Genomic DNA, 14,206 nt, shown 5'->3' on the forward strand with positions numbered 1-14,206 from the left:
GGCCTACTCTTGACAACAAGCCCTCTTTTTTGCTGCTCACAGTTAAGCTTAGTATCTTTACATATGATATTTCATTACATCAGTTTGTCATTGTAGTTTTCTCTATAGCTCTTACTGTTTGAATTCACTCTTTTTTCCTCTGCAGAAAAAAGACCTTTCGCCCGTTCTGTTTATTTCCCCTTCAGAATGTTGTAACCTTTGTTGAACAGTCAGCAGGGGCGTGTTTTCCCCTGTTGGTACCTTATCTTGAGGAGCAGCTGTTTTGCATACATGCTCCCTCACAAGTGTACTTTCAGTTGATAATCTGGGCTAGCACTCTTTTCACCTGGTACCTCCCTGTGGTAGAAGGCACAACTGGACCGGTTCCCAGTTTTGTCATTGTTAAAGCTTGGCTGGGGGGCAGGTTGTTTATCAGAAGACGCCGTCCATTCTTCTCTTTTTCCTGATGGCAGGTGAGGAAAACCTTTTTCTTTAGCTTATGCTTTCCAGGCAAAGTGAAGTTCGAGAATGTCTTCCGATAGTGAGAGTCTACAACATTTTTTATGGTAGGCCCATAATAATTTTTAAATATATTTACATTGTGTTTCTTGCATTCACTTTGATTTCCTTCAGCTTGCTTCCTCTTTATGTATTACTGATTCATTATTAGTTCATTGTTGCAACTTGTTTAAGAATAGCCAGGTTATTTCTTATTGTAAATTACTTACCACATCAAATTGACAAGAGGGGACTACTCGCTCTAGCAAGATGAAGAGGCTCAAATATTTAAATAGCACATAAATGCCTTTATTAGAATTCAGTGCAACAGATTACTATTTCTTCTGCATCCGATATTACCAGAAATATAGAAATTTCAGTTCAAAGGATTTAGCCACAGAAACCCTCTTCTGTGTTATGTTTTACTAGGTCTAAGGTGTAAAAAAAAAAAAGTGGAGGAATATAGCCACGTTTTGTGACTTATTACATTTTGGGCCTCCAACCAAGAGGCTGTTAATTTTGTTACTGATGTACACCTTCCCATAAATATTGCACAGATACAGACAATTACATGGATCATTATTAGACTGGCACAGAAATAAGTACAATTGATCAGGACCCAGAGGAAGTTATCTGGTTTGGGCCTTGGACAAGATGCAAAAACATTTGATACAAGAGAGTCTTCCCAGAAAAACAGTGTGACTGTCTTAGATACAGTGGGAGAGCCTAGTTATGCCTCTTTATTTGTATATTGCAGCCTAAATCCATGGAATGGGTCCCATCTGATCACCTGGTGCAGTATTTTTTGTGCTATATTGAGACAACCCCTTGATAAATTATCTGGAAATAGACTTCAGTCAAAACGTCCTCGACCTTCACTTCCGAATAATGTAGCGGCCAATCCGACTATAGAGCTGAGTAAATACCAAATTTTGGGGAAAAAAAACAAAGGCCGGACAAATTGTCAAGACATTGTTAGATTGACAGATCCTCTTAACTAGGATTGTGGGTTTAGCAGAGGCGGCAAGATTAGAAAGAGTTCAGCTATTTTATTCAGTTTGGCACAGAGCACTTTATGCCTGTTAGGACAGGCAGCTAGGGTTCAGGAAAGACTGAAGAGTCTGTTATTAATGATAGATCCTAAATTAGGAAATTTGGAAGTAAAGGAGGTGGGCCTATAGGCTAATAGTCCATTGTGCCTTCATTAAGGAGATAAACAATTATGTATCTACTTTAAACTCTATTGTTGAAGCACAAAATTCAGTTCAAAGGAGATTTGGATCTTGGTTTTTGGCAAGGCTGGCCAAGGTAAGTACCATTTTGCCAGCCACTGTTCCTCAAGGAGAGCAAACAGGATAGAGGTTCTTTCAGCTATCAAGAGGAATTCAAGTCAGTGTTTTAGGAGAAAAGACCTGCCAGTGTCCAAGAGGAGGGCAAAACTTCAGTTGAACATTTTAAATTCTGGCCTACTTCCTGTAGGGGATCACCTTTCGTTTTTCCTTCCTACTTGGCAGAGCATTACAGCAGACTCTTGGGTTCTACAAATGGTATAGAAATATTCCACAGTGCTATATGGCCAGAGTCTCTTTTATGTCAGTTAGTTCTCTGCCGCTTTATTTTGCAAATCATGAAAAATTGTTGGAGGGACACATTCCCTCCAATGAAAGTGACAGAGTAAACCTCTTTCAATTCCCTTTGTTTTTTAACTACATTTTTTCTAGTGAGAAGAAAAACAAAAAGTTCCTTCTGATATTAAATCTCAAACAAATCTACCATCATTTCAAGATGGAGACTATTATTCATGTAAGGGACTGTGTGTTAGAGGGTAGTTGGACAGTTTAAATCTTCCAGATGCATGCCTCATAATGCTAGTCCACAATTCTTAAGAAAAATCTCTGCATTTTTGTTGGTAAATTGGTAAGTCGGCTTAATTGCAAACGTTTTTTGGCCCGTGGTTTTTTACAAATGTAAATAGTTGCTCCTTTTGAGGGCTCAGGAAAAGCGTCTGTTCATCTGTTTGGGCAATATTTTACTGTTATCTCAGGGCAGAGAGCTTTTATGTCCACATCTTGTCATAATTGATCAAACTATTACAGAACGTAGGGTTTTTGATAAGTCCGGAGAAATCATCTTGCATTGATTCTAAACCGAGTTTTAGGATTTCTTATAGACTCCAGCAAGTCCATCTTACAGCTTCCATATTTTGTTGTGGCCTTGGTAAAGAAAGGGCTACTGCAGGTGCTGAGCTTGGCATCTTCCTCCATCAGATTGCTTTCTCCTCTAGTGAGTCTATTAGCCTCTTCCATCTAAGTAATTTGGGGTTCTTTTCATTATCAAACCCTTTAGTGCCACTTTCAGTGAGGTCTCTCTTATTCAGACATAAGTTTAGACCAAGAATCCCGTTTGGACCTTTACTGGAGTCTCGATCAACTAGAAACATTGAACGGCAGAGCAATGTTTTTGCTGCCCCAAATATTTTATTAGAACCTGATGAAAGCCTAATAGGTTGGGGTGCAGGTTTTGGCCTGTTTTTGACTTTGGGTACATGGTCAAGAAAGGAGTCGCATCTGCACATGAACTGTTTAGAGATGCTTTCAGGATCCTTTGTAATACAGAGCTTTGCAAAAGACAAGACAAGACAAGGTAAGTTGTTCTGTTTGATTGTCCTATGCATGGACCATATGATGAAGGTCAGCTACATCAGTTGATGGGATGGACACAGTCCAAGCCTTTAGTGGAACTTGGTAAGAGTTTTTGTGAGTTCTGCTTCCAGAAGAAAATTTAAGTAGTGTAGGTACCAGGTAATCTCAAAATGATTGCCGGCTGGCGGGTGGGGAGTCCAGGGTAATTTGCTTTGCATGCACCACACAACCATTCCTAACCCACATTGCCTGGCAAACCTCAAACATTGCCTGAAATTATGTATCCTATTTCTGTGATGAAAGCTTCTGGAATAGTTGGTAAGTTTCTTTGGGTGGCGGCTGAGCACAGCCCCAAATCTTGCAGCTACTGCTTATCTCTCCATGGGCCTTTTGTGTCAATGTCTCTTGGCCCACCCGTACAAAGGAGGTATAATTTTTATTGGGAGACATTGGGGAATGCTGTGTGGTAGGAAATGTGCAGATAGCAGAAATTTTCATCACAGAAATGTGAGGAAAATGCATATTATTAGTCAAAATTTGAGGTTTTCAGGGCAATGTTGGTAAGAAAATGTGTGATGCATGTGAAACACAACACGCTGAACTTCTGGATGGATAGCTTTCAGAACTGTCTGGGTCTGTCAGGTCTAGGTGGCAGCTAAGCCTGGGAGGAACTCTCTGAGTTTTAGTCCACGTAATTCTGTGGAATCACAAAAAAAAACTCCGCTGGATTCCACTGAATTCCTCACACTGGTGAAAAATGCTCATGTAGCCATTTGCATTGCTTTTTCTGGCCAGTAGCGTATTCTGCACTGAAAAATCAGCTCAAACGGCACCATGCAATGCGTAAGGGCACAACCATTTTGTCTTGCCTGCTTCTGTTCCTCTCTCCTTGCTGGCTGCCTTTTCTTCCATACAACATAATCCACCTTCATCTACTTTTCCCTATTCCCAATCTCCAGTTATTTGAACCTTATGTGTTCTTGTCCCACTTTCCCTGTATTTATTTTATGTTGCTATGACTTTTTTTGTACTGTATTTTTTTTCCTTTTCTGGCCTGTCCTCTCTGCCTGTTTCTTACTTTCCCTCCCAACTCCAACCCCACTGACGCATTCCCAATGGCAGAAACAGGCCGATGCACGTAGCGCAGATGTGCAGGAGTGCAACCCTGTACCGTCTTTGGTGACGTGGAGGTGGCGGCACTCATTTGAGTGTAGCACCACCTCCTCCGCATGCCGATGGCAGACTCAAAAAGGGCTATGGTGGTTGGGGGGTGAGTGCAATGCTGTGCGCTGTGTGCGCCGCTGCACTGGCATCACTCACTGAGCTGACGCACCGCTGGGCAAATGTCATTGACAAGAGGACACACTTGGGCTGCTCGATGTGGAGGTTGCGTGACTCAGTGAGTAAATTAGATTTTTGTTTTCTACAAATTCTATATATTTTTTTTCTCAAGCGGCATGACCACACTTAGGTAAGGTAAGCTTATGTGATAATGTGTGTGTGTGTGTATATATATGTGTGTGTGTGTGTGTATATATATATATATCACATTATTTTTATACATTTAAGAATGTAATATATAAGTTGTGTGTGTGTGTGTATATATATATATATATGTGTATATATATATATATATATATATAGAGAGAGAGAGAGTTAGGTTCACAATTTACTTTTACAGGCACAAAACCATAGAAATTAAGCATTTATAGTTAGTTATCTTAAGTAACTATAACGTCTGCCCCAAGGTAACTATAAATCGTGCCTTTGCCAACCACTGTTTTCTCATCAATAATTTCACAGGAAATATTGCAGTGATATTATCAATTATGTCATAGAAGGTGTTATAAGTGTTGTACTATGTGGGGTAATTAGCAGTGCATGGGAATGGTGCGAGTTATAGTTACCTTTAGGACCTACGGATTGACAGTTCCATTATTTTTCCTCCCATCAGTCAATGTGACTAAGAAGCGAAAGAGAAGTACATGATCCGTGACACCCAACCATTCCATAGCTAAACCGCTACCTAGCCCATCCCTTATAATTAACTTTTCCCATTGCCAAGTGAAGGATGTCTTGAGAATAATCTGTGTTGGAGGCCTGGGTGTATTGTGGGACTGAGGGCCTAATTTAGAATTAGTCGGATAGGATACTCTGTGTCAAATTAATTATCCTGTTCTCTGCACTGCATTTCATCACTTATAGTCTTCTAGGCACTGTCTATTGTAGTACGCCGGTTGGGATATCCATTACCTGCCAAGTGTGTTCCATCTGTGAGAGTTTTTCAGCCGAAACCTGTAACGTAGGTTTGGATTTAGGGTGGTAGAATTGAAGAGGGAGTTGGAGAAGCGAGAGCCATTTGAGTTATAAGTTAATAACATAACTTGCTACAGCTACACTGCCCCAAAAATATGCTGTAGAGTAAGCAGACCCAACAGTATGGCTCCATTAATGTTGCATAGTCTAGTATTTTATTTTTATTTTTTTTAAACTTTTTTGTTCTCATTCCAGTGCCAGTTTCCATGCCCAATTCTGGAATTTGAGCTTAGTTCCTCCTTCTCTAATTTTCTGGCTGCATGTTTTGCTGAATAGCTCTGTCTAAATCGTTTCCAACCACACCTCGGAAAATCTATTGATTAATGCTTGGACTGTACCTGTTTTCTTATACCATGCTAGAAACGGGTGCCAGAGCCTTTTTAACGTCTCTTTTGTGGCACACCAAATCTAATTTGCTCACGTATTTTACAGATGTTACCCCCCTTTAACCATGTAGAAGACTCGGGTAAAATCCATGTCCTGACAATTTCTATCCTTGCTGTCAACATCGAGAAGAACGATAATTTTGTTTGGGACTTAGTCCACTTATTTGGTGTTTTGTCAGTCCTAAACAATACTAAATTGTGGGCGACCTTGATTTTGGCGTGAAAAATGTCTTTCAATAGGCCACTTCATTCCAATAGGGTTCAAGTCTAGCGTAATCCGCAAACATATGTTTATCATCCGCTCCTACCAAATTGTATCTCTTACATTCTGGTGTCTCTCTGGAAAATGTAGCCAGACTCATGGGTGACCAATAGGCAGAATGTAGCAGCAGTTTACACCTGTCATAGGGTAGCGAGCTACACATCCTCATGCTCTGATGAAAGAAACCAAAGGAATGCCCTCATATTGCAGACTTCTCCAATACCCACCTCCAAGGTTAGAAGGGACTGTGATCTGCCTGCTATGTATCAACAAGCATTTGCAATGCAATGGGTCTCGCATTTGTGAGAGTTAGAGCTATTGGTATTGTAAATGATAATGTTTTACCTATTTGTCCTGTTTTGTAGTGTACAGATGTAGGTGGTGTGTTGTGGAATTTTAGTGAAGATAGTGAATGAGAGAGCGAGATAGACAGGAAAGACAGGGTAAAAGAGAGAGCGATAGAGGGAGAAGTGGAAGGGGCACATGGAGGGAATGGGGATGGAAAGGTGGACCAGTGCACAGTATGAGGAGGTACAGTTAGGTAGCCTGTGTTAGTAGGCAGTATAGAGAGGAGATAGGTAATGTAAGGGAGGGATGAGAGGGAGGGGAGCAGTGGTATTGCGAGATGAGAGGTTGTAGTGGCAGTGAGAGAGAGCGAGAAAGATAAGAGGGCAGTTGGTGTGTGGGGAGGAGAGTGCAGGGTGTAATAGGAAGTGGGGAAGTGAGCAGTCCAGTAGCAATGTGAAGCTGCTGTGCTATCGCGCAAAGTATTCAAATAAAAAAATGGAGCTGGAGGAATGGCTAAGCAGTGCGGGTTGGATCATTTTAATACTTTAGGATTAGTACCTGGACATTTCCTTGTTATTACAGTGCTTGGAGCTCACTGAGACAGCTCAGGCACCAGAGGCGCTTCAAAGTGAGATACACTACAGTGAAAAATGAGAGCGAATGAAAGGGGGTGGAGAGATAAAGGGAATAAATGTGAGATAAAGGGAAGCTGAGCAGAGATCATAAAGAGATGCACGGAAGAATGGAGAACTACATGGAGATCAAAAGAAATGACCAGAAGGTAGAGGGACTGAGGAAAAGATGAGGCTAGAAACATACAAAGAAGACTGGAAAGGAATAGTGAAGAGACAGAGGGGATAAAAAGTAGGGGCATATAGAAGAAATAAAGGAAATAATGGAAAGTAGCAAGTGAAGAGGGGAAATAGAAAAAGAAGAGAATGTAAGAGGGAAAAACAGAAATACAAGGGAGAGTAGAGAGGTGGACGAAGTAGCAAAGTAGGAAGAATGAGAAATGTACAAGGAAGGATGTAGAGGTGGCCAAAGAATGATCCGAGGGAAACACGAAGGTTCAGATTCATGGAATAGTGAAAGTTGGAAAGTAGGTGCATGGGAAGTAGTTAGAGGATGCGGAGCATCCCACTTAGAACACTTATCCCAGCTATACCAAGAGTGAGTATGTCAACATCTCATCTATTCTTAACCACTAGTCCACTGTAAGGGGAACAAACAATTTGCAGATCAATAAATATGCCCTGATAATACCCTGACTTTCCAAGACAAGACACATTACAAGCAAGATGCCAGTTTTGCTCCCAGTTGGGGCAATTGGCGCTAGGCTTGCCACAAGGTAAAAGATGCTTAAACACGTGCAGAAAAAAAGATGAATGCTATTTTGATGCCGAGCTACACCCTCAATTGTGGTACATTAAACTATATGAAATAGAACGTATCGTTAAACATATATTTCCCTTAGTTTGTGACATCATCTACTGAATGGTATTTGCCAGTCCCATAACAGCACTTCAGAGGTGAAGAATGTCTTTGTAGTTTGTTTATCTGTAAAGCATCAGTCTTTCTTCATTAAATAATTGGCAGTGCCACCTAAAGGGAGTTTGCATGTCTGTAATAAACGCTTAAACGCTCACTGGTTTCATCTGATCATCCGAACAGGAGAAATTCGTCAGCAGAGCAGGCAAGGTTTCAGATTGTTTTGTGCAACATGTGCATGATTTCAGAGTAATCACGAGTAACATTTGAACATTTTAAGTATTGTTGTTTGATTTTCACGTAAATAGACAGGTATTACTAATGCCACCTCTACAGTATAGAAACTCATTTTTGCCGGGCATTGCAAATCTAATAACCCATCATATAGCATCGTGCATTATCAAGATTAAATCGTAGTTTGGAGTAAATTGGCATTATCGAAAGTTTGCAAAAGGCGTCCTATGGCATAAAATGAGAGAGATGCTGGATGTCTGAGTTTGTGAAATAATTGAGAGACTATCATCTTTTCTACCTTTTAGATTTGTTTTTTGATCAACTAGGAGAATGGAAAATGAAGAGCTGTACTGAGGCGCCCAGAAAGCAGGTTTTTAAAATCTTTCTTTGTTCGTTTTCAAAACATCATAAACACCCAAGTGCGCGTGAAATACCCAATGTATGATTGTAGCTTGGCACATAGAGTTTAAATCAGCAGGTTATAAATCAACAATTAAACAACACATCTTCATATCGGGCATACATTGTGTAAACAGTTGTGAGTGAGAGATCTGAATGATCAACTGTACAGAGCATATTGGCAAAGGAGAAAATAAGTTTAAAAAAAGAAAAAAACAGTGCGATCGCGCTGCTACAGTTCACTCGTAATGAAACCTATCGGCAAAGGTGCAATTATGTACGTAACCGGCAAAAGTGCAATTAACTATGTAACATGGTCGATGTTATGCAAAGCACTCGACTTCTGCCAAGTGAGATCGCGCTGCGAAAATAGAGGATAAAGGAGTCCACAAACCTGACAGGAAACAGCGAGCCTCGCATGTTTTCTGTACTTGAGGAGGGCTAACCACTGGAAAAGGCATGACGTATGCATGCCTTCAACTAATGAAAGCAAGCAGATTTCAACAGGCAAGCCTACGAACCAATGAAAGACACTGATGTGACGTGGACGGGGCTTTGAGCCCTCTTCTAATTCCTAAAGCGTCTCGCAAACGTTACGCATGCGCAAGCGCATGCAACGCAGGCTCGACCCTAAAAAGGGAGTTCAGTGCTTTACCTTCCTCCTGTTGCCATGCCCCGCTTTGGATGCGAAGATGATCTTTTGCAGCTTGCATCTCCTTCCGGTAAAGAGCCGGCAGCGCAGCACCTGCTCCATCGCCTGTAAAGTACGCAACACGTATATTGCAGACAATGGTGGAGGAGGAGGGTGCTGTCTTATTGCCCCAGGAGTTTCATCTGATCCAGCCTTTTTTTTAGTGAACACCAGCCCATCGCTGATAAGGAGAGTCTCCAAAGACCCTAATGCGGAGGTACATGTGTAAGCCCAAGTAAGTGCCTGGTACCGAGGAAGTTGAGCTGACTGGAACCCGGCAAGTGGAGAATGGAAACACACAGGGAGAGTTTGCCCTGGGTGTAGCCCGTGTTCACAACCCCTAGACTAGTCACATCCACAGTGAAGTGGGGAAGAAGATGTTCGCTAAGCATCTCGAGGGCGGAGGACCTGGTAGTTTCCATAGAACCTTGAAGTGGCAGGACCAGCACGGTAACCATACCCTCAGGAAATGGCCTCCCTACAGAAGTGCAGGGTAAGCTGGGGAATTCAAAGACCACAAAAGCCAGGCTAAAACATCCTCATAATAGACCTACCCCCCACTCTAAATTCCTCTTTAAGGATTTTGGCGAGAAAGTGCAAAGGGGGAATGGATAATGAGCACCATGCAGCTGTGGAAACATGTTTACAAAATCAAGAGGACAGACAGCCAGAGATGAGTAGCCACATGCCTGACACTTTAGTACCATGAAGTAGCCATGAAGGCCATAGATGCCCCACTCCCTGCAGACCCCCAGGTATCACCCCAACAGCCCCTAGTATCTCTTTAGCGAATAGATATCCAGTCTTGTCTGGCCTGAATATCACTGACCCTGCTGTAGACACCGGCCCAGTATCTGGAGGTGATGGGGCCTTGCTACTGCTGACGGAGCAGTTCATTAAGCCCACCGGGGTAAAGGTGCCTACCTCCAAGTATATTATACATCTAAATGGGCTGAAGATGGCCAAATTCCTCAAGATGAAAGCCTGTCCATTGTAGAACTTCTCTAAAATCTCAAAACTGAGGTTGTGCCGAAATTTGAGATTTCAGAGTGAAATCAAAAAGAGACATGTGGTGTATGTGAAGCCTTGGGCGATATGTTGGATGATTTAGCACAGTGTTCATACTTTTGGAAGAGAGGATGGGTCAGGTGAGTGAAAGGTAAAGAAAGAATACACAGGAAATGGAGACTTTGCAAGAGCAGAAGAGACAACTTGAGGGGTGGGGATAGCTAAATGGCTGGAACAACCTGAGGTTTATGAACATCCCCAAGGAGGTGGAAGGAACCAACATCATGACATTTGTTGTACAGCTTCTGAGAGACCGGGATTTATAAGAACAGATTAGACATACATTTAGCAGTTGATATTCAGAGAGTCCACAGGACCCTTTTAGGATGAATCCAAACCATAAGGCACTGAGGAAGAGTTTAGTGAATTCTCAAACTTACGCCTTAAAAAACTGAACCTGTCAGCAGCCTTGGAGTGCAAAACTGTGTCATATGAAGGTTTCACTTACCTGATCAGGTCAAAAGATGTGGGCAGGCTCACAGCACAGTGGAAGCTAGGGAAGAAAATGGGGAAGCTTTGAGATTTGGGAGCCACGGTCCAGCTTAAGTTCCCAGCCTTACTTAAAGTAATGTGAAGAGACTAAGTGCATAACGTTGGTGGGAGAGATGAAGTAGAGGACCTAATTAGAAAAATCAGAGCATTGGTGGGCTCCAACACCGAAATATGCTAAAGACAGGGTAAACCACAGGCAAGGTCAGGCAAAGATCAGACTATATCTTATGGCTGGGGTATGGTGGGTGGTCAGGAACAGGACCATCAAAATGTAGATGATTGGATGTGGGTGCTCAGTCTATTAATAAGTTAAGTTAGACACACGGAGGGCCAGGGTGTGCGGCTGCTGGTTTTAGGCCCAGTAGGCCCATAAGTGTGAAGTTGGGGCCATACATGATTGGGTGGGTTCCTCAAAGGGGAGTGCAATGGGAAGGAAGCATATCGGAGAAAATAAAAAAGTCCTCAAACCTTTAGAGAAAGATCGGAAAACGTTTGCATGTGGGGTAGTCAAATCCTGTGGAGAATATCCAACGTTAATGCTGGGGATTTAAGTAATCTCTTGGAATATGAATGGTTTAAAAGCCAGGAAAAGACAACGGCTGATGCAGGAACTGTTAAAGGAAGTAAAAGCCCAGGTTATTATATTCCAGGAGACACCGGAGTGTGTTTTGTGTTTCCAAAGGTGCCCCTGGGTGCAGGATGTAGTACGTTCAGAGCAGAGGGGCAGCAAAGAGACTGGCTATTCTGGACAAAAAAGAATCATAGGATCAGAGTACTAGGATGCAGAACGGATGGGTCAGGTAGATGGGTAATGGCTACTTTGGGAATGGAAGAATGTAATTGGACATGTGCTAGATGCCCTTATTATGATGACCCCCATTATTTGAATATCCTAAAGCGGCATTTGACTCTGCTTCCCCCTGTCTGGTAGGAGGGGACTTCAGGGTGGATGCAAATAATATGGTTTTGCTCACATCATCTGACCTATGCATCAGAATCGCCCCTAAACCTTTAGAGTTGGTGTCGGTCATGATGAATGTTTCATCCTTGGTATCAAAACTACCTAAATCCGATGCATTCCCTAAATTTTACTTCGCATTCTCAAATTCTTTCTTGCATAACTTGCACCAAACAAATTCCTTGCCTTCCTTAGAAAAACCCTCATGCATTCTGTTCTGTCCGTGAACACATTTGTTGCAGAATTCTGCCATACCAAGACATTTTACCAATTCTTCTTTATTCTAGGGAGATGGTAAATTTTTAGTGGCATCAATCAACCCACTTTTGGACCGAATGCTAGACCTCATTATCACATGTCCCAAATATTCAATCCCTGGAACACTAAACTTGCATTTCTCAAATTGTAATGTTAATCCATTTTCTGCAATCTCTCTAACACTTCACGCACTCTTCCATTGTGTTCGCCTATATGAGTCCCAAACGCCAACAAACCATCTTGGTAAACTTTCACACCCAGTACACCCTTCAATATCCTTTCAGTGGCCCTCTGAGAAAAGGGAAGCGACTGATATCAACCAAAATGACATCTTTAGAAATTTGAAGGAGTCAAAGGTAGTTGCAGAAGTTTTAAGATCTTCCAGTGTCAGTGTAATTTTATCTGGTGATATGCTGAGCTTAGATCTAGTAAGGAAAAATGCTTGGCACCTTTAAGAGAACACAACATTTCACTGATATTGGGAAGTGGTTAGTGATCCACCACCTCTGACTTGTTGAGCTCTGTAAGGTCCAGACATAATCTTGCCTCCCCATTGGCTTTGTGGGCAATCACAATGGATGCAAGGCATTCCGAGGCTTCTACCTCCTGGATGATTCCACTCTCAATCAACTTGTCTAATTCTTTCCTTATGCTTTCTCTCACCAACAATGGTACATTGCTAACTTTGGAAATCTTTGGTTGGGCATTTGGAAATCTTTGGTTGGGCATTTGGGGCCAGATGTAGCAAAGGGTTTTACCCATTCTGTGTCTATGGGAAAATTCGTTGGTACATATGGCCCTTGCTTTGGGCCTGATCATGTGTACAAAATCTTTAAGGCACTCCAGACTCTTTCTAAAACATTCGGGGAAAACGCACAACAATTCATCACATCCCTCTGAAACACACCCAGTCACTGCACTGTCCTTTTACTCTGACAAGGGGTTCTCACTGGGGTCCAGATAAACAAACTGGTCACACCAGAGAAGCCAACTTATAAGAGAATCTCCTTTGAGAGAAACATACATTTTCCCTGGTATAAGGCGATCTTTGTATTCAAGTTGTCCCCCAAAAGTATCCTAATAGTTTGATTGGCTCACCACCATACCCCTTGGGTTTTATATCTGGTTTCAACAGCTTTACTTTCCATTTTATGTTTTGTTCATAGAATTTTGCTGGTATCAGTGTAATCTTAGCACCAGAGTCAAATAATATCTTGACCAGTTCACCATTAACCTGAATAACCTCAAGAGGGTGTTCAGACACTCCCTGTTTTGTCTATACTACTGTAACATTTCAGAGCACTCTGTCATTTTCTTTGCAGTCTACTTCCCATACTTTCTTCGTGTTGTATGATGTTGAACAGCATTGTACCGAGTGGCCTTTCCTCCCACAGTTCTTGCATACCCTTTTCCACCCAAGACACTCTTAATAGTTTGCCATATGGCATACATTCCCACACCAGAAGTACTTGCCAAAAAATACCTTAGTGACTTCGTAGTGTACTCCCGCCTTACCCTGAGTTTCTTTGTTCAGAGTTGGCTTACCTTGCACAAGTGCAACTGCTGCACCATCCCCTTTATTTACAAGAGAAACTTCACTATGAATAACCTCAACACATGCCTTTGAATCCTCTTGTGTTTTAGCTATCGTTAGGACCTGTCCTTTTGTCACATATTTACCTTGGCTTTTTCCAGCATGCACCCCAACATAAGTTGGTCCTGTAGGTGTTCTTCAGTGGAACCCCCAAAGATGCATGCGGTTGTCAACCTACGTAACTCCGTTATGTGTTACTCAACGGTTTCCCCTTAGTGTTGCTTACTATTCCTGAAGTGATAGCGCTCAAGAATTGTGCTCAACATGGGAAGGTAATGCAAATCCATTTTTTTTTTTTAAACTTCATATTCATTCAGGTTTGTGGCTTCACTGTCTGATAGGTCAGGAAGATGCTCAAATATGTGTTTGCCTTCAGGACCCAGATAGTGCATCAACAATGACCTTCTTCTTCCAGCACTGAGTGAAGTACCACAAACCCTTGCTTAATGAGTGAATACCCTTTTCCACTTTATGTGCGGTATAAGTGGATCACCTGGTAATGCAAGGAAGGACGGCAGCGCAGTGACATTCTGCATGTCAGCAGAGGTTGTACCCTGTTATTCAGGGAGGTATTAGCGGTGAGTGCTGTTATGTGTGAGGGTGCTGCTTATCACTGAGAAACTTGCTGTGATTGATAAATTGACAACACACCG

General features: G+C 42.1%; 1 protein-coding gene across 3 annotated transcripts in view; it reads left to right on the plus strand.

Moving 5' to 3' along the window:
- Positions 1-14,206, plus strand: part of LOC138268128 (enoyl-CoA delta isomerase 2-like) — a 231,173-nt gene that overhangs the window by 3,123 nt on the left and 213,844 nt on the right. Inside the window, exon 2 of one of the 3 annotated variants that reach the window (XM_069217556.1) lies at positions 8,399-8,463. The exons of the other annotated variants lie outside the window; for them this stretch is intronic. The gene's annotated coding sequence lies outside the window, so the exon portion shown is untranslated. The remainder of the gene's footprint in view (positions 1-8,398; positions 8,464-14,206) is intronic. 3 annotated transcript variants of the gene reach the window in all.

Source organism: Pleurodeles waltl, chromosome 2_1, assembly GCF_031143425.1.
Source record: "Pleurodeles waltl isolate 20211129_DDA chromosome 2_1, aPleWal1.hap1.20221129, whole genome shotgun sequence".
Classification (NCBI taxonomy): Eukaryota; Metazoa; Chordata; class Amphibia; order Caudata; family Salamandridae; genus Pleurodeles; species Pleurodeles waltl.